General features: G+C 47.0%; 1 protein-coding gene across 1 annotated transcript in view; it reads left to right on the forward strand.

Annotated features, from left to right (window-relative positions):
- LOC138265860 (collagen alpha-4(VI) chain-like) overlaps window positions 1-26,934 on the forward strand; it is a 946,529-nt gene that overhangs the window by 1,145 nt on the left and 918,450 nt on the right. The window lies entirely within an intron of this gene.

Below are 26,934 nucleotides of genomic sequence, written 5' to 3' on the forward strand. Positions count from 1 at the left end.
GAGGTTGCCTCTAGCATTCCGGGGACGAGGGGGTACACGTAAAAAATGTGAAGTGAAATAAACGTCTAACAGAAGAGAGACTACCCCCCCGCCCCCCAACAGCGCTTCACAAGAGGATGTTACTACTTTTTGGGGGGGGGTGGGGGGGGAGTACCTTTGACCCCCTCCTCCATAAAATAAGAAATGATCCTTCAGCAGGAGATAGAGTGTTACCTAGTCACGGAGGTTCTGAAAGATGGCTAAGTAAGTACCTGCAAAAATGGGAATGGGTGGTGAGATCTCGTGCCGTCATCTTCACAGATAATTTGTTGGTGGTGATCATTCAGTCGATGGGGGTATATCCCTCTCCACCTTGTTTCTGGGATGGTAACGGCTGGGTGTCAGAGCTTTTCAGTGTGCCACGGGGCAAGCAGGGGTTAATGTGACTCAGCCGTGGGGGCTTGGGGCCGTTTGAATTGTATGTATGTCCCACTATAGGCCAAATACAACTCCTTCAAATCAGAGGTACTGTAGGAGTGTGGCAGCTTAAAACGTAATAATCAGCTACCCGCGCAATAACTGTCCCACCCAGTGGTTCGATTAAGAAAAGCAGTTAAATAAACACGTAAAAAGTAGCACTTCAGAGGACAGCCAGCAGGCACAAATATTATACTGGTGCTCGCGCTACAAGCGCCTTGGAACCTAGGCCTCCTTTCACCGCTCTCGAAAGTCCCTCTCTCTGGGCGCTCGGGCAGAGTTCCCTCACTCTCTTTGGGGTTGGAGTTTGCTAGGGCGAGATTCAAGGCTCAGGTGCAGATTACCCGTTTTGTTTAAATAGTGCACTCAGTAGAAACAATCCCCTTGATACAACTTTCACCACACTGGACTCCTCAGGGCTTGTCTAGAACCCACAGCACACGTCCTGCTCTCTCGCTCTTCCGGGAGGAGATATGCTGGCTAGAGATTCTAATTACGGGCGGGCCAAATCACAGCAGGTAGCAGCGGAGGCTGACACCCGGTGTCTTCATTTGTGTCCACAGGTAACAGACACGACTTGGGCAGCCAGCTGTTCAAAAAACAATTTCTGGACATACGTTCAAAGAGACAAGTCACAGTGGCACTGCCTGCCCTGGACGCAGTCTTAACTGAGACGCCCTCTCCCTCAAACACCGTTTCTTTGTTGTAGCAGCACAGTTCCGCTCGGGCACATTTCTTTGATGCAACAGAAGAGTCCACCAGGGCACACTTCATAGTCACGTTTGTTGCCTGAAGCTGTATGGACGGAGAGACTGTGCCCAAGCTTCTCAGGACATAATTCTCTAAGGGGCCTCCCAAATAGCCAGGTGGTGGACACAAATTGAATGGTGCAGTCTGCAATGATGCAGGATATCTCTGGAAGATATAGAGGCCCCTTTATGTCCTCAATTTTTTCCACACCAGCTACTAGGGTTTTGTGTAGGATTCTATGTCAGCACCAAGGCTTCAGATTATGCTTTCTGTTTCCTTTACTGACAAAAACACAGCCAGTAAAAACACAGAAAACTTTAAACTACAAGTCCCAAGATAACCTAATGCCGACCAATCATGGCCCTTCTCCTAACGATATATAAAGTCTCAGCCACAACGTCCGTCCTCTTTCTTTGCTGCTGCAAGATAAGTGCTTCGTGTTTTCTAATTACTCTTTTATGCTCTTGTGACACGTGTGCATTGCTTTTTAATTGCGCTACAGCGCGTCCTCTCTAGTGATCTTCTGATCCCTGACGCTCGGCCAGCGGGGAGTGGGAGCGAGGCCGGCAGAGTTTCTCCGCATTCACAACATCAGAGGACTTTGGGCCAGATGTAGCAAGCCGTTTGCGTGTCGCAAACTGCGAAAATTGCAGTTTGCGCCATGCAAACGGCCTCACGCGATGCTCATTCCCAAATTGCGAAGTCGGTACATTTGGGAATGCGACTCGCAAATAGGAAGGGGTGTTCCCTTCCTATTTGTGACTCGCATCGCAATTCAGAGTTGCTTTGTGACCGCGAATGCGGTCGCAAAGCAACCCGCAGTTACCACCAGTGTCACACTGGTGGTAACTCAATGGCAAAAGGTAAGGGGACCCCATAGGACCCCTTCCCCTTTGTGAATGTCGACAACACTGCCTGCTTAAAAAAATTAAACCGAATGGTTTCGGTATTTTTTTCATTTTGCAACTCGTTTTCCTTTAAGGAAAATGGGCTGCAAAATGAATAAAAAACTGCTTTATTTAAAAAGCAGTCACAGACATGGAGGTCTGCTGACTACAGCAGGCCACCTTCCCTGTGAGTGCAGGGACTCGCTATGGGGTCGCAACATGTGACCCACCTCATGAATATTGATGAGGTGGGTCTTTGCGACCCCATAGCGAGTCGCAGAAGGTGACTGAGACACCATTCTGCATCCGTTTTTGCGACTTGCAAATTGCGAGTCGCTCAGACTCGCAATTTGCAAGTCGCAAAAAACGGATTTTGCTACATCTGGCCCTTTGTGTACTTTCTACTGCGCTGGTCGCACATGTGTGGTGAGCCGATTTGGAAATTCCTTCGTTTCCGATTGGCTCGTCGCATGCGTGTGAACCAGCTCAACCGGATTGGCCTCAGAGAGCGGCCGACGGGGCTGAAATAAACGTTATAGGGCTGTGCCCAAGGGGAATTATTACAAAATTTTGTCAGTGTGCAGGTGCTCCTTCCTCAATATATTCGAGCTGGCAAGGCAATTACAACATTGCCTTAATTATCAACATCTTTCATACCTGCCACAGGGTTCCCCCCCCCCCTATTGAACTCTTCCATACCTCCTAGCTGCCATAATGGTGTATTACGCCGATGAGGAGGAACAGTATCAAGATTTACAAGAGGTGCCCATGGAACATGAAATGGAGGAGAGACTAGTGGAGGCACTTGGTCACCATGTGCAGAACTCCGTGAATTGGGCCTTGATCAAGGCCTTAGAGGTTTTTACTCAATCTGTGACCAGATTTGGCAGGAGGGAATTTTGGGGTGAAAACAGTCAACAGACTTGTTTGCAGCCACATGAATCTATGGAGGTATCCGGCCTTCCAATGCAGCGCTTGGGGGAACATCACCTGCCAATATTATGGCGCAAATGGCAGCTTCAGTGCTGCGTGATCATGAATACAGACGGTTTAACCCTCGTGTATCTACAAGTCCTTTTTCCTTGCCCTCTCAGCCTCAGGTGGAGACACAAGAACGTTCCTCTTCTAATTCCGAGTCAGAGGACTCTCAAAAAGATTCTTATTCAGTCAAGAAAAAATGCAAAGATCATCATGTTTCTTCGGAAATATCGACTCCAAGTGGTCATAAGCTCCTTTTCAATCCTGAAGGCATTATCCATCCCCGCTCCATGGAGTGGGTTCCTAGTGCCGAGGTGACCCATTATGTGCAGGACAGAATGTGCAAGAGTTTCGAAAAAGAAGTCCACAACACCCTTCGCTCCGAATGTCCCCGGCCATACTTGCCTGGCAAAGTGGCAGATACTCCGGGACTAGACCCCAGCATGGCGACGTTCCTTAAAAAATTCGCCAAAGATCCAAAGAAAGGGTTAGACTGTGCCTGCCGCTGCTTCAAGATAAACTCTTAGACGTATCGGGACCGTTAACAGAAAATTCTCGACTTAGCAATCCAGGCTAAAGAAAACAACACGCCCATGGATCCGGAGGTCGTATTGAAATGGGCTCAATGCGCAATTTGTCTTTTAGGCAACGCGAACTACACCATGTCCACTGAACGTCATCACTCGTTCCTCATGTGCTTTGACCCTAAGTTAGCTGATTTGGCAACTGAGGCTGGATCCCTAGCTAATGGTATGCTATTTGGCGATAAGTTCGTCAAAGACCTAGGCAAATATGTGGCAACATTCACCGCACTGGACAAGGCTCAATCATCTATAAAGAAAGTTTTTAACAATACTCTTTTTGCCCGGGCTGGACGCTTCAGGGGTCGAGCACCAGGCCGAGGTTTCAAGGCCTCAAAAATTCCACATCAGGAAGGTAGAGGAGGTAACTACGGTTCCTCAAATTTCTGCTCCAACCGCTACAGAGGTCGTGGCCGTGCTTCGAGGGGGTTCTGCGGAGTCAGTTCCAATCAAGATGCCAATACCACAGGTAAGAATTAGTCCCTTTGAGAAGTAATTTTGGGGTCAGGATTCAGCATTTTCTTGCGGCATGTTAGAGGATCACACAAGATCTGTGGGTGTTACAGAGTGTTCAAGGTTTCCAACTAGAGTTTTATACTCTGCCAGTTCAGAAGGGCCCTCTCCCCTTCTTTTTTCCCTTGAAGATCGTTATTTCATAGACAAAGAGATTTCTGCACTCCTGCAGAAAGGAGCTGTGGTAGAGACTTCGCCTTATCCTCACGGGTTCGTGAGCACAATATATTTGGTGCAAGAGAAAGGGGGTGGGTCTTGTCTTGTGTTGAACCTCAAACAGTTCAATTCTTGGATTGTATACCGTCATTTCAAGATGGAGGGTATACATCTCCTAAGAGATTTATGAAAAAACAGCAATTGGTTGGTTCAGTTGGACTTCAAAGACGCCTACCTTTCTGTGCCATTGTTCAGACCTCACAGACGATTTTTTCAATTCCAATGGGGCCTCCGATGGTTCAAGTTCACCAAGTTGCCTTTCGGCTTGTCCTCAGCGCCTTGGTGTTTCACCACAATTCTGCGTCCGGTGGGCCAGTATTTGAGGGAAAGAGGTGTAAGACTTATTGTTTACCTCAACAACATCCCAATTATGGCGCAAGAGAGAGACATGGTCATTTGTCATCTCAATTGGACGCTGCAATTATTACAAGATCTTGGGTGTATCATCAATGCCGAAAAATCCAACATAGTGCCATCACAACATATCGAGTCCTTAGGTTCTCAAACAGACTCAGTCAAAGCCCTGTTATTGCTTCCTCTGGCCAAGCGAATAGTGATCAAGAAAGAGTTGAGGAGCGCCCTTGTCTCTCTGACTATAACATTGAGGATGTTAGCACGGTTAGTGGGTCTTCTTGCATCCTCAATTCAGGCCATATTTCCGGGGCCTCTACATCACAGAGCTCTTCAGAGGCTGAAGATTTTGCATCTTCAGAAGGGGCTGCAATACTGAGAGCTGATCTTGATTTCAGAAGAAGCCAAGACCGAGATCTCTTGGTGGCTCTCCCACATGGATGCATAGAATGGCAGGGCAATATTTTTCCTCAGCCCCAGACGTAGTGATAGAGTCAGATGCCAACCGATAGGGCTGGGGAGCTCGTTGTGGATCGATGGAGACGGGAGGTCGTTGGTCCCCGGGAGAACTGAATTACCACATCAGTTGTCTAGAACTCCTGGTAGAAGCGTTTGCGATCAGATCACTCTCTCCACGAAGAACACATTGTTGTATTTTCCTTCGGATGGACAATGTGTCAGCAGTCGGGTATATAAATTGCCTCGGAGTGACCAGATTTCATCTATTGGTGGAGATCGCAAAGGATTTTTGACATTATTGTCTGCATCACCAAATTACGTTGATAGCGGAATATATCCCGGTTCGTATCAGTACGACAGCAGATTCAAATTTTTTATTCCTTCAGGACTTCAGCAACTGGAAGCTCAATCCGCAGATTTTCTGAGCTCTTCAGCATCTATTGGGGTGTTGTCAGATAGACTTGTTTACCTCCTGGCTCAACAATCAAATACCGACTTTCTACAGTTGGAGGCCGGATCCTCTTGCAGCGGGGACAGATGAGTTTCTTCAACCTTGGTTAAAGGGCCTTCTATATGCCTTTCCCCCATTCTCCATGATTCTGCGAGTCCTGACCCAAGTACTACGCCAATCGGGCGAGGTGACTTTGGTGACTCCATATTGGAGAGCACAACCTTGGTTCCCGCTAGCAATGACTCTCTCGTGCGAATTCCCGGTGCTGTTGCCGGTTTGCGAGGATCTTCTGTTGGACCCCTCAGGCAGAGCACACCTTTTGATTCTGCAGGGTCAATTATCTTTGATGGAGTGGAGACTTTCAGGAGACGATGGCAAATGCCTGGAGTTTCGGAATCAGTTCTGTTTTTCTTATCTCAATCTTGGGCCCCCTCCACTCATAAGAGATATGAGCAAGCCTGGAGGAATTGGCTATGTTGGTGCGGTGAAAGGAGTCTGGATCCCATGGGATCAGAAATTCATGTCATAGTCTATTTTCTGTCTGACTTGGCATCACAGGGTTTAGCTGTATAGGTTGGATAATAAATGTCGTTCAGCTATCTCAGCTGGTCATCCTCATATTCAGGGCAAACCAGTGGGAGTACATCCATTATTTTGTAAACTTCTCCAGGGTATTCGGATGGTGAAACCCCCTCAACCAAAGTATTCTTCTTTGTGGGATGTTAATGTGGTCCTATGTTTTATCAAAAGTAGGCCGTGTAATGAGGACCTTCCCACAAACAACTTTTGGCGAAGCTCACAATGTTGCTCTGTTTACTTTCTTGTAGACAAGTTTAGATGTCAGAGCCTTGGATCTAACATCTTAATGTTGTATTGCATACCCATCTTTTCTCCATGACAAAAAGTTGTGTTGTACAATGCATAAAAGCTTATGAAGATTGTACGCAAGAGTTCAGACAGGATGTTTCTGGTTAATTATTTCTTTCTTTACAGAAACCTTTTAGACCAGATACTGCAGCCACATTGGCTTGTTGGGTCCGATGGTTATTGGCTGAAATGAGTATAGATATTTCTATATTTGGAGCTCACGTTGTTAGAGGGGCTATGGCTCCTAGAGCTTCTTCAACGGGGGTGAGATTGGAGGATATTATGGCTGCAGCTGATTGGTCAAGTGATTCTACTTTTAAAGTGTTTTATCACAAACCAATTGTAGATGTGGTGACAGAGGTGGTCTATAAACTTGAAACTAGCATAATCTGAAGCCTCCGGTCCTGACATAGAATTAAAACATTTCTAGCTAGCACATCTAGAATTTTAGATTCTATTAAGGACACGGAGGCGAGGTTTATCCCACCATAGATATTTATGCTATACATACAATGTATATGTCGGTTGTGTGCAATGCAAGTCATAGTATTGATGGATTTATCTGTCTCATTATAAGTGTGGATGTTGGTTTTGTTTTTTATCTTCATCAGGGGTGAACACTTCTGCTTCGTGAGGTCAATTCAGCTGGGTCACTTTGTTTGAGTTCAAGAATCCTGATCTTCAATGGAGTTCGGTGGAAGAAACTGGATTCGTTTTGCTGACAGTGTTTCCAAAATCGGATGACTGAATCAGCTGTCTGCAAGTGCTTTAATATTGACTTTCTGTTCTTATTGTTATGGCAAAGAAAGAGGACGGACGTTGTGGCTGAGACTTTATATATCGTTAGGAGAATGGCCATGATTGGTCAGCATTAGGTTATCATGGGACATGTAGTTTAAAGTTTTCTGTGTTTTTATTGGCTGCGGTTTTGTCAGTAAAGGAAAGAGAAAGCATAATCCTTGCCTCCATGTCCTTAATAGAATCTAAAATTCTTGACGTGCTAGCTAGAAACATTTTAATCCTCATGAATCACTTCACTTCCCTATTGGTTTGGTGCCAGACAGGCATTATCAGTCAGTGATGAATTCCTATGTTTTAGAATGGTGGTCCATTGTCTGTTTTAATTTTTGTGGTATGCTCTATGTGACAACAGTAGTCTCCAATTTAGGTTTTACATGTTCAAATGCGCTTTACGCCTCAGTTTCTACCGCTGAAACTTTGGCCCAGGAGTCAGTGATGACTAGCAGCAGCCTCCCATCAGAAAAGGCACAAAAGCAGACACTAACCTTCGTCCAAGGCGCCTCAAATCATGTTCTTAGGAGACGATCAGTGTGAGCCACTCTGCTCCACTGGTGATCTGGCCTCATTAACATTCATGAATGGTGGCTTGTACAATGCCGCTCATACTCGGGATCCATAGTTTTTCTCAAAGCCTCTTTTTAGTCCTGGCCATCCCTTGCAGTCCTGGTGGGCCAGTCTGATAACTCTCTCTTGGAGTGTCTTTAGGTTGACTATCCTGTGCCTTTTCTGAATCAGCCCCTTGTTGGTTGCTCTCACTTCAATCTTACTTGCCTTTGTGTAGAAATAGTGGGGTGGCTCTATGCATTATGGGTCTTGAGGTTGTTTAAGAATGTCTTCCACAACCCATCCCTCAACATTGAGAACACTTTCTGGAGGCATTCATCCTGCTGTGTCTCTCAGGCAAAACATTTGACTGTCAGTTGCTGGAAGCATGCTGACTACATAGTAAGCCAAAGTGTTCTTCAGTTTCATTGTGTGGCAGTTGGCCTTCATGCCATGAGTCACAGGGTGTTGTGAGAGTCTGCTGGATTTTTTATGTCTGGCCTGTAAGTCACTGAGAAGTGGTATTTTTTTAAGCTGCATAATGCTTATTTGTTTGCCCGGAGGGGGTTTTGAGATGTTCCTGCACAGAGGCTGATCATGGATTTGTGGTCTACGATCACTTTCAATCCTGTCCTATAAAAGTAGAAGTGAAAGTCAGCTCACCCCCACTTGATCACCAATGCGTCACTTTCTATTTGGGAGTTTTGAGATTCTCTGCTCTAAAGTTGTGCTCATAAAAGGGACGGGTACCCACATTTCTTGTGACTACATTTGCATCAAACAGTCCATAAGTCCACTGGGCTTTTGTCCACTACTAGCTCAGTGTGTCTTTGTGGGTTGAAGTGCTTTATAGTTGTTTCTTGCAACAGTGCAACTTTAACATTCTGAAAGGCCTCCTCATGTCGTTACAACCACTTTGCTTATCCTGAGCTTTAGTGAGCACCCTGAGTACTTGTGCTCATCTACAGTTTTGATGAAGATCATGATGTTATCCGTGATATTGATAACACATTTTAGCCGTGCTAGTGTTTCTTGGATGCCTTGTTAAAAAACATTGGCTACAAAGGAGATTTGAAAATTTAGGACCAGATATACAAAAATCCAGTTTGTCATTTCCTAATTGCATATCTTTGCGATTTGCTATTAGGAAATCGCAAACTGGGATGTAATCAGTGTGTTTAGCACTGTTTGCGATTCCCAAATGGGTCGCAAGTGGCCTGTCTCATTAATATTCATGAGGCAGGTCCCAATTTACGACCGATTGGGAATGGCCAGCACTCACAGGGATGGTGGCCTGCTGGGGTCAGCAGAACACCATACCTGTGACTGCTTTTGAAATAAAGCAGTTTTTAGGTCGAGCGCGCAACCGCTTTGACCTGTTGTAAGAATTGTGGACTTTTAACCACACCCACCTCACGCCCAGCACTTTCACACATCGTGGGCTTTCCTTTAAAAAATCAGTTGTTATCATTGTAAAGTGCTTTACGTTTGTCCCACCTTGGGGCAGTTTTGTTACCACCTTGCAGACTGCCCCTGTTACATGGATAATTGCACTATTGCCGATACGTTTGACTGTGAGCCAACTTCTTTTTCCTTTAGTGTCCCCCCTTCGTGCTCATGGCGGCCATGACACTTTGAATCGACTCGCTAATGTCAACAGTTTTACTTTTCATATTCAATTTAAGTGGAAAGAAAAGTCCAGTTAGGAATTTACAATGCTAATAGCCCTAACTCGAGCAATTTTTTTTTTAATGCAGACCGTTTTCCCTAAAGGAAAACGGGATGTTTATTCATTATTCATTATTCATTATTCATTTTTTAAGAGTAGCAGTGGACCGTGGGGCCACATCCTGCTGTTAAAAAATGTTTTCCCCAACATTCACAAAGGGGAGGGGATCCCTTAGGGACCCCCTCCAGTTTGCCATTGGGTTCCCGCCTCCTTTACCAAGTTGGTAAAATATGAATGTTTTGCAACTGCGTTCCAGTCGGAAAACATTCATGCATTCTAGTGCTATTCGGTATTAAGAAGGGATGCCCTAAACACACCCCTTCCTAATACTGAATCGCAAAAGCAAACTGAATTTTTACTTACTTATGTGAAGTGGGGTTCTTATGTGTCTCACTGCTGTCTGATGGTGTTATTTATATGTAGCTTGACTGTGCATACTGCTTGATATAGGTGATTGTATTCCTGAAGGACCCTGCTGACATGGCAGTCACTTGCCTCCTTCACAAAGGCTGTCAGTCAAAGGTTTTCTGATAAGCTTCTTGAAGCCTTGACTGATTAGATACAATTTGTTTTTGACAACTTATTAGTGATGGCATACTTGTGCCAAGAATGTTTTAGCTGTGTCTTCCATATACATGGATCCTTGTAATCGTGGCTCTCAGCTTGGATCAGGGATCTAAGTGGCCTGAATTGTTGACAGATCCTAACATTGACGATTGGGCCTGATCAATAGGCACTGTGATTTGGCACCAGTGTATCCATATCTTGCATACTGGTTGGGATCTAGTCCTTTTTTTAGAGTCCGTGGCATACGAAATGAGTAATATGTCACTTCTTCATTGTCAAGGTTGCTGCCAGCTGTTAAGGGAGGCTGATTCAGCATGGGGTTCTGTTCTTACTGAGGTGTTGTACACAGACAAGGATGCTGATGTGCGCTCTGATGGTCTACTCCCCTTTCTACTGATCCTGCAGAAACATGCAAAGATTATTTTTCCCCATCTCAAGGCTTTTTCCTTGGGCCATACATTTCTGTGGCATGTAGATCTCCATGATGCAGTTCATACACTGATTCGCAGGTGGTCTCGAGCTGATTGTGGCAGCCCTGGCTGTTGTCCTTTTCCATATGGCAACAACTGCCTCTTCTTTCACTTGTGGTATGACTTGAAGGTCACCTTTGCTAGGCAGTCTCCACTTGTTCTATTTGACAGTTCATAGGGCCTGGATAGTATGAGGATTGCTTTAAATCCCTGGTTGTCATAGACTCTCTCCTTAGTGCCTACAGCCCTGAATTATCTGTGCCCTGACTTCCTTTGCTGGGTCACTGTCTGTGCAGGTGCTGGCTAATTCATATAGACATGCATAAAAGTAGTTCATTGACTCATCTTCGCATTGTCTTGTTTGTCAGAGCTTAAACCTTTCATAGCCTGGGTTTTGTTGGAGGTCAGTAGGAAGCTGGCTATCTATGTAGTGTACCAATGTAAGGGACCACTATGCAGATATTCCAGGGCAACTCTCATTGGCTGCCAAAACATCAAATAACAACCCTAAAAGCTGTATTTTGTGCTAGTGTTGGCAAGCAGTTAGGCTTATTAGAGGACAGTGTAAAGCATTTATTGCACACACAGATCAATCTATAAAAACAACACTGATCATCATATGAATTTAAACCCCAAGATCATCAGAATCAGATGAGTACTTTTCAAGATATGATTTTTCATAGGTTTCAGAAGTTCACCCAGTGCAATTTCTGGAACGGTGATGTTATCCTATGGTGGAAAAACATATTCTGCATTCAAGTACTTGTCAGCGACTTATGGGTCTCTCCTACTGGACTTAAAGTCAGTATGGGGCAAGGTCCATGGTCCAAGGCAGAACCAACAGGTCACCCGAGGTGGCATTGAGGCATCCAGGTGCTGGGGTGCTTTTCATCGAGGGGTGCCCTATTTAAGTCTGTGAGGATTGGTCCAGTCACAAAGAGTCTGAAAGCTGGGACTGTGGGGCCAGTCTGGGTGAACCCACAGTGGGGCCCAGTCCTTGAGATGCTCGGGCACCGTTGGTCCATTTCTCAGGCTGCGGGGCTCAGGTGCAGTGGTGCTTTTCGGTGTCTGGTCACTGTGCAAGAGATACTTGCGGTTGGAGAGGATCTGCATAAAGAGGCTGCAGACAGCAACTCTGGGATCAGTCTGACCAAACCCACGGGTGGGCTCAGCTCCAGAGGTTCTCAGGACTCAGTGGGCACTATTGACTCCCTCGGATAAGGGCTGTGGGGCTTGGGTGCCAAGGTGCTTTGAGGCATCGGGTTATGGTGGTCAGAAACTTGCTTCGGATCTTGGTGACCTAGTGAAGAGGGAAAACAGGGTAGTGGGGCCACACTCCTGAATGGCCTTGTGGATCCTGATGTCCCTCAACAGTAGGAATGCTTTGGTGCTGTTAAAATATGGATTGGACCACCAACAAGCCTTGGTTGCTGCAAGGGGTCCAGTACCCCAGGTATAAGTGCAGGGAAACTCTGGGAGGGGTCAGCAACTCAGGACTACAATGAAGTGGCAGAGCTGACCTCGTAGGTTCCGAACAATCTTGACTCATTCCCTTGGAGGGCCTGATGGCCAACAGAACAGAGTACCAGACTTTGAAAACAGTGCCTGCTGATGCAGGGAAGCAGCCCTCTTGCTCCCAGGGAGACCTTCCCAGTTGGTGAGGTGCTGGCCAGTCCTCCAAAGGTTTTGGGGAGTGTGTCCAGCTCTTGGTGAAGTCAATCCAGGTATTGTCGAAGCGCAAGCAGCCTGGTGGGGTTTTGTGCCTCTCTTTGGAGCAGGTCTTCAGTTTTCGCTCTCCTCTGTACTACTTCCTTCATCCTCGGTTCCCAGTAGTCAAAGTCTTGACTTGATCTGCTTTCCTGGTGTCAATTTAGGGGCATTAAGAGGAGTGGAGGGTCATAGCCAATGGGCTACTTACACTTGGTGTCACTACACCCCCTAGATGACCACTTCCTATGGAAAGTGGGCATCACCCTGCTCCGGAGTTCATAATTCCACCACACACAAACTGGTGGAATTCCCCTTTTCGTGCTCACTTCAGGCGGCTCCCCTCCAGGGGTGTGTCCAGCCTCCAAGTGCGACAAAAGCAAACAAACACAAATGATGGACGGAATGCGGAACCAATCAAACGTTCACCCCAGTCACAGATCTGGGTTTAATCCATCAATTCTTTTGCTCACCACGCCACCCCAGTTTGGACCCAGCCATATGCAAATCAGTCTTGACCCTGTTCCCCATGGAAACAGTCCAGCCCAAACTGCTAGGTCAGGTCCTCCCTGGACCGGAAACAAGCATCCTGGGACCGGTTTCAGGGTATCACCCTTCATCAGCCAAGCTAACTTGAATCCAGAGGCATAGTGAGCCCTGGACCCACATCCGAGCATCTTGAAATAGTTTTGTGTATATTTTCTATTTAATTCATCACGGGTGTGTAATAGTATTTCACTCTTGGCAATAGTCATATGCTCTGAGTGTGGACATTCTATGATGTCAATGATAATCAAGCATTTGCAAAGCCAATAGGTCTCGCCTGTGGAAGAGCTATTGACTTTGCCTATGTGTTTTAGCCATGTTGTTCAACAGAGTGGCTGCTGTTTAGCATCACTAAACATTAGTGGCGTAGAGGAGAGTGGCATAGAGTGGAATGGCAAAGAGTGGAGTAGAGTGTTGTAGAGTAGAGTGGCAGAGAGTTTCATGTACTGGAGTACCATAGTTTGGAGTTGTGTAGAGTGGCATACACTGGAGAGTCATTAGGTAGTGTGGACTGGTGTAGAGTGCATTGGTGTAGAGAGTTGCAGAGTACAGTGGGGTAGAGTTCAGTGGCATACAATGCAGCGGCATACAATGCAGTGGCATAGAGTGGCGCATTGTAAAGTGCAGTGGGCAAAGTGCAGTGGCATAGAGTGGTACAGAGTGGAGTGGCATAGTGTTGAGTGATGCAGAGGGAAGTGACACAGAGTAGAGTTGAGTGGCATTGAGTGCAGTGCCGTAGAGTGCATAGAGGAGTCAAGTGGCATAGAGCGCAGTGGCATAGAGTTGTGCAAAGTAGAGTAGCATAGGGTAGTGCAGAGTAGAGTATAGTGCCTTAGAGTGCAGTGCCATAGAGTGCAATGGTGTAGAGTGCGATGGCATAGTGTGGAGTAGTGCAAAGTAGAGTGCCGTAGAGTTCAGTGGCGGAGAGTGCACTGGTGCGGAGTAGAGTGTTGTAGAGTGGAGTAGCATATAGAGTAGTACAATGGCATGGAGAGCAGTGGCATAGAGTATAGTGATGCAGAATAGAGTGCAGGTGTGTAGAGTGCATTGGCGAAAGAGTGCATTGTTGCAGATTGCAGTGGCATGGAGTGGAGTGTTTCAGAGTAGAGTGAAGTGGCATAAAGTGGCATAGAGTGTAAAGGCATAGAGTACAGTGGTGAGAGGTAGATTAGAGTGGCATACAGTGGATTGGCATAGAGTACAGGGGCATAGAGTTGAATGTTAGAGTAAAGTGCATTGACGTAGCGTGTATTGGTGTAGAATACAGTGGTGTAGAGTGAAGTTGTTCAGTGCAGATTGGTGTGGCCTAGACTGGAGTGGTGTAGAGTGCAGTGGGGAAGAGTGCATTGGTATAGAGATGAATGGTACAAGGTAAAGGGCAGAGGTGTAGTGTGAAGTGGCGTAGAGTGCATTGGTGTGGAGTGGAGTAGAGTGCAGTGGCGTGGAGTGGTGGTAAGTGGAGTGATGCCGAGCAGAGTGCAGTGGTATAGAGTGGTGCAGAGTGGAGTGGCATAGAGTGAAATATTCATGGTGTGGTACCACGCTGCCATTACAGACAACACATTTTCAATTGAAATGACCATTACATTTGCACATATATACAGTTTTACTAATAAAACTATAGAGTGCACTGACAAAACTGTGTGGCAATTGCATCGCCTAGTTTAATGATTTGTTTTCATCATATTAAATTATTTGTTTCTAACACACTTCAGAAATACCAAAAATTTGCTTCATTTGTGCGTTTATAATTCTGATATTTTCTGAAATACTTACAGAGTTCATATAAATGTTGTCATGTGCTAGAAAATGGTTTCCTACCCCCAGTATCCAGGAAGATTGTCACATAAACCTCACTTTGAAGTCACAGAAAGAAAAGTAAATAAGCGCCCTTGGAAGACAGCGCCTAACATTTCACCTCTGTGAAATGACAGTAAATCTGACGAGATAAGAACAAGATTTAGAGGCCTGTTGTGAGAAGGTAGCCTCTTTCTAGCCTTGTTACCCCCACTTTTGGCCTGTTTGTGAGTGTATGTCAGGGTGTTTGTCACTGTTTTCACTGTCTCACTGGGATCCTGATAGCCAGGCCTCAGTGCTCATAGTGAAAACACTATGTTTTCAGTATGTTTGTTATGTGTCACTGGGATCCTGCTGGTCAGGACCCCAGTGCTCATAGGTTTGTGGCCTATATGTATGTGTCACTGGGACCCTGTCACACAGGGCCCCAGTGCTCATAGGTGTGCATGTATATGTTCCCTGTGTGGTGCCTAACTGTCTCACTGAGGCTCTGCTAACCAGAACCTCAGTGGTTATGCTCTCTCATTACTTTCAAATTGTCACTGACAGGCTAGTGACCATTTTTACCAATTTACATTGGCTTACTGGAACACCCTTATAATTCCCTAGTATATGGTACTGAGGTACCCAGGGTATTGGGGTTCCAGGAGATCCCTATGGGCTGCAGCATTTCTTTTGCCACCCATAGGGAGCTCTGACAATTCTTACACAGGCCTGCCACTGCAGCCTGAGTGAAATAACGTCCACGTTATTTCACAGCCATTTTACACTGCACTTAAGTAACTTATAAGTCACCTATATGTCTAACCTTTACCTGGTAAAGGTTAGGTGCAAAGTTACTTAGTGTGAGGGCACCCTGGCACTAGCCAAGGTGCCCCCACATTGTTCAGAGCCAATTCACTGAACTTTGTGAGTGCGGGGACACCATTACACGCGTGCACTACATATAGGTCACTACCTATATGTAGCTTCACCATGGTAACTCCGAATATGGCCATGTAACATGTCTATGATCATGGAATTGCCCCCTCTATGCCATCCTGGCATTGTTGGTACAATTCCATAATCCCAGTGGTCTGTAGCACAGACCCTGGTACTGCCACACTGCCCTTCCTGGGGTTTCTCTGCAGCTGCTGCTGCTGCCAACCCCTCAGACAGGCATCTGCCCTCCTGGGGTCCAGCCAGGCCTGGCCCAGGATGGCAGAACAAAGAACTTCCTCTGAGAGAGGGTGTGACACCCTCTCCCTTTGGAAAATGGTGTGAAGGCAGGGGAGGAGTAGCCTCCCCCAGCCTCTGGAAATGCTTTGTTGGGCACAGAGGTGCCCAATTCTGCATAAGCCAGTCTACACCGGTTCAGGGACCCCTTAGCCCCTGCTCTGGCGCGAAACTGGACAAAGGAAAGGGGAGTGACCACTCCCCTGACCTGCACCTCCCCTGGGAGGTGTCCAGAGCTCCTCCAGTGTGCTCCAGACCTCTGCCATCTTGGAAACAGAGGTGCTGCTGGCACACTGGACTGCTCTGAGTGGCCAGTGCCACCAGGTGACGTCAGAGACTCCTTGTGATAGGCTCCTTCAGGTGTTAGTAGCCTTTCCTCTCTCCTAGGTAGCCAAACCCTCTTTTCTGGCTATTTAGGGTCTCTGTCTCTGGGGAAACTTTAGATAACGAATGCATGAGCTCAGCCGAGTTCCTCTGCATCTCCCTCTTCACCTTCTGATAAGGAATCGACCGCTGACCGCGCTGGAAGCCTGCAAACCTGCAACATAGTAGCAAAGACGACTACTGCAACTCTGTAACGCTGATCCTGCCGCCTTCTCGACTGTTTTCCTGCTTGTGCATGCTGTGGGGGTAGTCTGCCTCCTCTCTGCACCAGAAGCTCTGAAGAAATCTCCCGTGGGTCGACGGAATCTTCCCCCTGCAACCGCAGGCACCAAAAAGCTGCATCTCCGGTCCCTTGGGTCTCCTCTCAGCACGACGAGCGAGGTCCCTCGAATCCAGCGACACCGTCCAAGTGACCCCCACAGTCCAGTGACTCTTCAGCCCAAGTTTGGTGGAGGTAAGTCCTTGCCTCACCTCGCTGGGCTGCATTGCTGGGAACCGCGACTTTGCAAGCTTCTCCGGCCCCTGTGCACTTCCGGCGGAAATCCTGTGTGCACAGCCAAGCCTGGGTCCACGGCACTCTAACCTGCATTGCACGACTTTCTAAGTTGGTCTCCGGCGACGTGGGACTCCTTTGTGCAACTTCGGCGAGCACCGTTTCACGCATCCTCGTAGTGCCTGTTTCTGGCACTTCTCCGGGTGCTACCTGCTTCAGTGAGGGCTCTTTGTCTTGCTCGACGTCCCCTCTCTCTGCAGGTCCAATTTGCGACCTTCTGGTCCCTCCTGGGCCCCAGCAGCGTCCAAAAACGCCAAACGCACGATTTGCGTGTAGCAAGGCTTGTTGGCGTCCATCCGGCGGGAAAACACTTCTGCACGACTCTCCAAGGCGTGGGGGATCCATCCTCCAAAGGGGAAGTCTCTAGCCCTTGTCGTTCCTGCAGTATTCACAGTTCTTCAGCCTAGTAAGAGCTTCTTTGCACCAACCGCTGGCATTTCTTGGGCATCTGCCCATCTCCGAGCTGCTTGTGACTTTTGGACTTGGTCCCCTTGCTCCACAGGTACCTTCAGACAGGAATCCATCGTTGTTGCATTGCTGATTTGTGTTTTCCTTGCATTCTCCCTCTAACACGACTATTTTGTCCTTAGGGGAACTTTGGTGCACTTTGCACTCACTTTTCAGGGTCTTGGGGGGGGTTATTTTGCTAACTCTCACTATTTTCTAATAGTCCCAGCGACCCTCTACAAGGTCACATAGGTTTGGGGTCCATTCGTGGTTCGCATTCCACTTCTGGAGTATATGGTTTGTGTTGCCCCTATCCCTATGTTTCCCCATTGCATCCTATTGTAACTATACATTGTTTGCACTGTTTTCTAAGACTATACTGCATATTTTTGCTATTGTGTATATATATCTTGTGTATATTTCCTATCCTCTCACTGAGGGTACACTCTAAGATACTTTGGCATATTGTCATAAAAATAAAGTACCTTTATTTTTAGTATAACTGTGTATTGTGTTTTCTTGTGATATTGTGCATATGACACTAAGTGGTACTGTAGTAGCTTCACACGTCTCCTAGTTCAGCCTGAGCTGCTTTGCTAAGCTACCATTATCTATCAGCCTAAGCTGCTAGACACCCTATACACTAATAAGGGATAACTGGGCCTGGTGCAAGGTGCAAGTACCCCTTGGTACTCACTACAAGCCAGTCCAGCCTCCTACATTGGTGGCAGCGGTGGGATTCCCCATAGTCATCCTGCAAAAGAGCATGATTCCAGGAATCTGCACAAGATAGTTCCCCCTTATAAGGAGGGGGATGACATTAACAAGTGGTTTGCTGCACTTGAGAGGGCCTGTGCTGTACAGGATGTCCCTCAAAAGCAGTGGGCTGCTATCCTATGGCTATCATTTAGTGGAAAGGGTAGGGATAGACTCCTTACTGTGAAAGAAAGTGATGCCAATAATTTTACAGTTCTTAAGGATGCACTCCTGGATGGTTATGGCTTAACCACTGAACAGTACAGGATAAAGTTCAGAGATACCAAAAAGGAGTCTTCACAAGACTGGGTTGATTTCATTGACCAGGCAGTGAAGGCCTTGGAGGGGTGGTTACATGGCAGTAAAGTTACTGATTATGACAGCCTGTATAACTTGATCCTGAGAGAGCATATTCTTAATAATTGTGTGTCTGATTTGTTGCACCAGTACCTGGTAGACTCTGATCTGACCTCTCCCCAAGAATTGGGAAAGAAGGCAGACAAATGGGTCAGAACAAGGGTGAACAGAAAAGTTCATACAGGGGGTGACAAAGATGGCAATAAGAAGAAAGATGGTGAAAAATCTCAAGATAAGCATGGGGATAAGGGTAAAACCAAAGATCCCACTTCAAATCTTAAACACTCTTCAGAGGGTGGGGATAATACAAATTCTTCCTCTTCTTCCCAACCTGCACACATTAAAAAGCCTTGGTGCTTTGTGTGTAAAAATAGAGGCCATAGGCCAGGGGATAAGTCCTGTCCAGGTAAACCCCCTGAGCCTACCACCACTAATACATCAAGCTCTAGTGCCCCTAGCAGCAGTGGTACTAGTGGTGGGACTGCTGGCAACAGTCAAGCAAAGGGTGTAGTTGGGTTCACTTATGGGTCCATAGTGGAAACTGATGTAATCAGTCCCAAGACAGTTTCTGTCACACCTAGTGGCATTGGCCTTGCCACACTGGCTGCTTGTCCCCTTACAATGGATAAGTACAGGCAGACAGTTTCAATAAATGGTGTTGAGGCCTTGGCCTACAGGGACACAGGTGCCAGTTTCACTTTGGTGACTGAAAACCTAGTGCCTCCTGAACAACACATCATTGGACAACAGTATAAGATTATTGATGTCCATAACTCCACTAAGTTTCTTCCCTTAGCTATAATTCCGTTTAGTTGGGGTGGAGTTACTGGCCCTAAGCAGGTGGTGGTATCACCTAGCTTACCTGTAGACTGTCTCTTAGGTAATGACCTAGAGGCCTCAGGTTGGGCTGATGTAGAGTTTTATGCCCATGCAGCCATGCTGGGCATCCCTGAGGAATTGTTCCCTCTCATTTCAAGTGAAATGAAAAAGCAAAGGAGAGAAGGCCTGAAAACTCAGGATCCCTCTCCATCAACAGGTAAAAAGGGTATCACAGTATCCCCTAACCACCCTACCATTCAGGATACCATTCCTGTGGTGGGAGAAACCTCTCCTGGGGTGGCACCTGTTCCAAGGGAATCATCAGCTGGCAAAGCTGGACTCCCTGAGGTGGAAGTACCTCTCTGTGGGATAACTAACATTGGTGAGAAAAACAGCACCATTTTAGTTAACATGGAGCATCCCTCCAACCCTCCCAGAGAAACTTTAGTGCAGAAACCCTGCACTACCTCACAACACTTAGGACAGCATCCCTGCCCTAGTGTGGAGCTCATAGGACAGCATCCCTGCCCTGCTCCAACTCAAGAGAAACAGCATCCCTGTTCTCTCTTCCAGCCAAATGGACAAAGTTTTTGCCCAGCTATGGCTTTACTGAGACAGCATCCCTGTCTGGCATTTCCATCATTACAAATAGGTTCAGTGGATAATTCCCACTGCTCTAAACTAAAACTTACTGATAGAAACTCTGAAAATACATCTTCACATTGTTGGTTAGCTAAAAAACTTCAAACAGGGTGGTTTACATCCCCACAGGGAAGTAACCATATAGTGGATGATAAAGGGAGTAACCAGTCTATTGCAGAGCTACTCTCTACTTATCACCACTTAGACAATAAAGTCTCAACTGGCCAAGGTTAGCCTTATTGTCCTTCGTTTGGGGGGGGGTTGTGTGAGAAGGTAGCCTCTTTCTAGCCTTGTTACCCCCACTTTTGGCCTGTTTGTGAGTGTATGTCAGGGTGTTTGTCACTGTTTTCACTGTCTCACTGGGATCCTGATAGCCAGGCCTCAGTGCTCATAGTGAAAACACTATGTTTTCAGTATGTTTGTTATGTGTCACTGGGATCCTGCTGGTCAGGACCCCAGTGCTCATAGGTTTGTGGCCTATATGTATGTGTCACTGGGACCCTGTCACACAGGGCCCCAGTGCTCATAGGTGTGCATGTATATGTTCCCTGTGTGGTGCCTAACTGTCTCACTGAGGCTCTGCTAACCAGAACCTCAGTGGTTATGCTCTCTCATTACTTTCAAATTGTCACTGACAGGCTAGTGACCATTTTTACCAATTTACATTGGCTTACTGGAACACCCTTATAATTCCCTAGTATATGGTACTGAGGTACCCAGGGTATTGGGGTTCCAGGAGATCCCTATGGGCTGCAGCATTTCTTTTGCCACCCATAGGGAGCTCTGACAATTCTTACACAGGCCTGCCACTGCAGCCTGAGTGAAATAACGTCCACGTTATTTCACAGCCATTTTACACTGCACTTAAGTAACTTATAAGTCACCTATATGTCTAACCTTTACCTGGTAAAGGTTAGGTGCAAAGTTACTTAGTGTGAGGGCACCCTGGCACTAGCCAAGGTGCCCCCACATTGTTCAGAGCCAATTCACTGAACTTTGTGAGTGCGGGGACACCATTACACGCGTGCACTACATATAGGTCACTACCTATATGTAGCTTCACCATGGTAACTCCGAATATGGCCATGTAACATGTCTATGATCATGGAATTGCCCCCTCTATGCCATCCTGGCATTGTTGGTACAATTCCATAATCCCAGTGGTCTGTAGCACAGACCCTGGTACTGCCACACTGCCCTTCCTGGGGTTTCTCTGCAGCTGCTGCTGCTGCCAACCCCTCAGACAGGCATCTGCCCTCCTGGGGTCCAGCCAGGCCTGGCCCAGGATGGCAGAACAAAGAACTTCCTCTGAGAGAGGGTGTGACACCCTCTCCCTTTGGAAAATGGTGTGAAGGCAGGGGAGGAGTAGCCTCCCCCAGCCTCTGGAAATGCTTTGTTGGGCACAGAGGTGCCCAATTCTGCATAAGCCAGTCTACACCGGTTCAGGGACCCCTTAGCCCCTGCTCTGGCGCGAAACTGGACAAAGGAAAGGGGAGTGACCACTCCCCTGACCTGCACCTCCCCTGGGAGGTGTCCAGAGCTCCTCCAGTGTGCTCCAGACCTCTGCCATCTTGGAAACAGAGGTGCTGCTGGCACACTGGACTGCTCTGAGTGGCCAGTGCCACCAGGTGACGTCAGAGACTCCTTGTGATAGGCTCCTTCAGGTGTTAGTAGCCTTTCCTCTCTCCTAGGTAGCCAAACCCTCTTTTCTGGCTATTTAGGGTCTCTGTCTCTGGGGAAACTTTAGATAACGAATGCATGAGCTCAGCCGAGTTCCTCTGCATCTCCCTCTTCACCTTCTGATAAGGAATCGACCGCTGACCGCGCTGGAAGCCTGCAAACCTGCAACATAGTAGCAAAGACGACTACTGCAACTCTGTAACGCTGATCCTGCCGCCTTCTCGACTGTTTTCCTGCTTGTGCATGCTGTGGGGGTAGTCTGCCTCCTCTCTGCACCAGAAGCTCTGAAGAAATCTCCCGTGGGTCGACGGAATCTTCCCCCTGCAACCGCAGGCACCAAAAAGCTGCATCTCCGGTCCCTTGGGTCTCCTCTCAGCACGACGAGCGAGGTCCCTCGAATCCAGCGACACCGTCCAAGTGACCCCCACAGTCCAGTGACTCTTCAGCCCAAGTTTGGTGGAGGTAAGTCCTTGCCTCACCTCGCTGGGCTGCATTGCTGGGAACCGCGACTTTGCAAGCTTCTCCGGCCCCTGTGCACTTCCGGCGGAAATCCTGTGTGCACAGCCAAGCCTGGGTCCACGGCACTCTAACCTGCATTGCACGACTTTCTAAGTTGGTCTCCGGCGACGTGGGACTCCTTTGTGCAACTTCGGCGAGCACCGTTTCACGCATCCTCGTAGTGCCTGTTTCTGGCACTTCTCCGGGTGCTACCTGCTTCAGTGAGGGCTCTTTGTCTTGCTCGACGTCCCCTCTCTCTGCAGGTCCAATTTGCGACCTTCTGGTCCCTCCTGGGCCCCAGCAGCGTCCAAAAACGCCAAACGCACGATTTGCGTGTAGCAAGGCTTGTTGGCGTCCATCCGGCGGGAAAACACTTCTGCACGACTCTCCAAGGCGTGGGGGATCCATCCTCCAAAGGGGAAGTCTCTAGCCCTTGTCGTTCCTGCAGTATTCACAGTTCTTCAGCCTAGTAAGAGCTTCTTTGCACCAACCGCTGGCATTTCTTGGGCATCTGCCCATCTCCGAGCTGCTTGTGACTTTTGGACTTGGTCCCCTTGCTCCACAGGTACCTTCAGACAGGAATCCATCGTTGTTGCATTGCTGATTTGTGTTTTCCTTGCATTCTCCCTCTAACACGACTATTTTGTCCTTAGGGGAACTTTGGTGCACTTTGCACTCACTTTTCAGGGTCTTGGGGGGGGTTATTTTGCTAACTCTCACTATTTTCTAATAGTCCCAGCGACCCTCTACAAGGTCACATAGGTTTGGGGTCCATTCGTGGTTCGCATTCCACTTCTGGAGTATATGGTTTGTGTTGCCCCTATCCCTATGTTTCCCTATTGCATCCTATTGTAACTATACATTGTTTGCACTGTTTTCTAAGACTATACTGCATATTTTTGCTATTGTGTATATATATCTTGTGTATATTTCCTATCCTCTCACTGAGGGTACACTCTAAGATACTTTGGCATATTGTCATAAAAATAAAGTACCTTTATTTTTAGTATAACTGTGTATTGTGTTTTCTTGTGATATTGTGCATATGACACTAAGTGGTACTGTAGTAGCTTCACACGTCTCCTAGTTCAGCCTGAGCTGCTTTGCTAAGCTACCATTATCTATCAGCCTAAGCTGCTAGACACCCTATACACTAATAAGGGATAACTGGGCCTGGTGCAAGGTGCAAGTACCCCTTGGTACTCACTACAAGCCAGTCCAGCCTCCTACACCTGTTAACAGAAAGGTTAGAAGAAGAATACCGAAAACATGGTTTAGGCAACAGGAGGAACCGAAACACCCTGAATAGCATAAAGCAGTGGTTCCCAACCTGTGGGCCAGGGACCCCTGGGGGTCCGCGAAGCCTCCTCAGGGGGTCCGCGGCTGCTTAAATCATTTATTAATATTAGGTCCCAGCTATCAGTAATGACTCCTCGGGGGTCCTCGTGTTCCAATAATGATTCAGTGGGGGTCTCCGGGCTCCAGTATTGATAAAATGGGGGTCCACAGAAGTCAAAAGGTTGGGAACCACTGGCATAAAGCAAGAAACAAAACAGCAAATGGAAAGCCAGTACGTGTGACACAAAGCCAATGGTAATCAGTAAGCGGAATGATTTCCTAGGTTAACTTTCAGAAAGTCCCCAAGATGTCTTTAGCAAACCAGACAACTGCACTGTCTGTTAGGCTGCAACCTAAAAAGGGTAATCATAATGCAGTGCATGTTGGCAAGTCTCCCTACTCTGTCTCATAATGACAGTCATATAAAGGATGACAGTAACACAGACTATCCAAGCAGACCTCAAATCCTCTCACACTCTCTTTAACTTGTTACTGCCTCCAAATCCATGAAATATCAAAATGGGTGGCTTCCTGCCACAGGAAGCACTGGTAATCAGATTGAAAACATAAAGAACATATACAAGCACAATAAAAGGAGCTTCAGAGTTCATCTGAGTTGGCAGGATACCAAAAGAAAGTCACCCCTGGAGACTTATTTTTTCCTGTGCTGTACAGAAGTGATAAAACAGCAAAATACTGTTTCCTGTTGCTGCGCAGCACTGCCACAATAAAAGAAAAAAAATGTGTTGACACGGCCTCTGCTGCCCTTCACGTCATTCTATTAGTGCACGTGTGATGACTTTGTGAATACATTTATCACCATGCATGTGTACGCCAGTGAAATGACACAGGTGCCAGTTGCTTTCCTTTTTTTATTTACTGATCCAAGATGGCAGGCTTTACCTGAATCCATTGAATCAGTAAGTTTAAAAAAAAAAAAAAACCCTTTTTCTTTTTTTTAGCACAAAATAAAAAAAACAAGCATTTGCAATGCAATGGCTCTCGCGTTTGCTGGAGTTAAAGCTATTAGCATTGTAAACTTGTACCCATACTTTTCTTTCCACATAAACTGAAAATGAAAAGTAAAACAGTTTCATATAAGCAAGCAGATGGCCGCCATGAGAATAAAGCAGACACCCAAAAGGAGACAGAAGTTCGCTCACAGTGAAATGTATCGGCAAAAGTGCAATTATCCACGTATCCGGCAAAAGTGCAAATACCCATGTAACCGGCAAAAGTGCAATTATCCATGTAACAGGGTCGATGTCATGCAAATGACTTGATTACTGCCCAGCAAGATGGCACTGCGTAGGTAATAAAGAGAAAAAGTAGTCCAGAAACCATACCGAAAACATGGAGCCTTGTACGTTTTCAGTATTTGGCAGGTGCGCTTGAGGAGGTCTAAACACTGGAGAAGGCATGAAGTATGCATGACTTTCACTAATGAAATCAAACCAATTTTAAAAGGCAAGACCACGAACCAACCAAACTGATGGGTGTGACATGGGCATGGTTAAAAGCCCACATAGGGAATACATCAGGGACAGAGCAATTTGCCCGCTCGGCCCTAAAAAGGACCGCAAGGTTTTGATACAATGGGGGAGTGAGTGGAGAATAAGGGGGAAAGCAAGGGAGAAAGCAGCACAAGGGCCAAAGTAGAACCACAATGTTAGATCTGGCATCTTTGGAGTGGTTTCTCCCTAATATTTTGCCTTCAAACCTGCTGTTTTTGCTGGCCTTAGGACTCTGCAGTTTACTGCTGCTAACCAGTGCTAAAGTGCTGGTGCTTTCTCCTTAAAATATGTTATATTGACCACTACTGTTATGGCATTTTTAATTTACTTGTAGGTCCCTAGTAAAGTGCCACTACCCATGCCCAGGCCCTGTAAATTAGATGCTACTAGTGGGCCTGCAGCACTGATTGTGCCACCTACCTGAGTAGCACTTTAAACTTGTCTCAGGCCTGCCATTGCAGCCTGTGTAGGTGCATTCTTAAACTGCCCATTCAGCCTGGCATATTTTTGCCAGGCTTAAACCTTCCTTTTTAATACATATGTCATTCCTAAGGTAGGCCCTGGAATGCTCAAGGGCAGGGTGCCATGTATTTGAATAGTTGGACATGTATTTTGGGGGTTACATGTCCTGGTAGTGAAAAACTCAAATTTGTTTTTCACTACCGCAAGGTCTCTCATAGGATAACATTGGAGTTACCTTATCGCATTTTATGTGCGTAATTTCAGAGGTGACCAGTTCATGTTTGGTGTCTTTGGATTTGTAATGATAAATCCTAACTTATGATGAAGTTGGATTTTATATTACAATTGTGAAAACTTGGCTTCTAGAAAGCTGGCCATTTGGTGCCTGCAGCCTGTCTCAGGGTCAAATGATTGGGTGTGGGTGACAGTTGGACTTTGCGTAATCCTCCTAGATAGCCACACACATGGGAAGCTTAGGTGGGACTGGATGGGCCATCATTGGCAAGGTGGGAGGGAGGAGCTGGGCCCAGCCCCACTTACACTTGAGTAGGCTGTGTCCTGCCTCAACACAAAGGTCTGCATACCCCCTGTAGTTAGTCTAGAGCCAGAGCCAGGAAGGCAGAGCACCTGTGCACCTAAAAGGAATGCCTCTAGAAGCTTTTCCCCACTTCAGATGCACAACTGGGTGTAAATACTGGACCTCAGACACCAATGCTTTAGTACACTTCTGTACCTGTGGGCACACTGACAGGAAGAAAGATTGCTGTGCTGCTGAGAGGAATGCCACTGTGCTGGAATCCTGCTCTGAAGGACTGCTTCCCTGCTGCTCTCTTGTCTGGGTTAGAAGGACTGGACCTGCATCTCTTGAACCTGGAACCCAGAGAGACTCCAAGGGCTAGTTGGTTGGCCTCGTGATCTGAAGCCTCAGGGACATACAAGGCTTCCAACAAACTTGCATCTACAGGTGGACTCTGCCATCTGTGAGTCTACCCTGCCAAGTGGTGCCACCCCAGTCCTAGACCCTTGGAAGTGAGCTTAAGTTATTCTGCCATCGCATCTCCTCTGCTGTGAAGCACAACCCTGAGCTGAACAGACGCAAGTCGCTGCTGTATAGACTGGGACCATCTCAAGGGCCTGCATTGCTGCTGCAACCCCTAATGCCTTTGGAACCGCAACTGCACAACGCATCTTTGGCTCAGGAACTCACATCTCTTATTACCAGCAGCCTTGATAACAATGCTGGACTCCACTTCACAGCCTTGCAGCTCATCAGAACTGACACATCGCCCCAACTGTGTGCCACATGCTCAAATCTGGAGTTTGCATCGCAGGTTCTGTTGACAGGATCCTTGACAATGACAAAGGCCCTTGCACCGTAGCCTCATTGTATCTCAGAATTGACTATTGCTTCTACTGTGCACCACATTTTAAACACAGATCTCACAACACTCAGCAAACCAGGATTTAAGGTACTCTGTTCTGTGGGCCTCTCTGGATTCATGTTGCCCACGCTCCATCACAGTCTGCCTGAATTTGTGACTATGTCCTGGTCCGGTGCAACTAGATATCCACAGTTGTCGCTTTGTGCTTTTTGGCACTA

Source organism: Pleurodeles waltl, chromosome 11 (assembly GCF_031143425.1).
Source record: "Pleurodeles waltl isolate 20211129_DDA chromosome 11, aPleWal1.hap1.20221129, whole genome shotgun sequence".
NCBI classification, from domain to species: Eukaryota; Metazoa; Chordata; class Amphibia; order Caudata; family Salamandridae; genus Pleurodeles; species Pleurodeles waltl.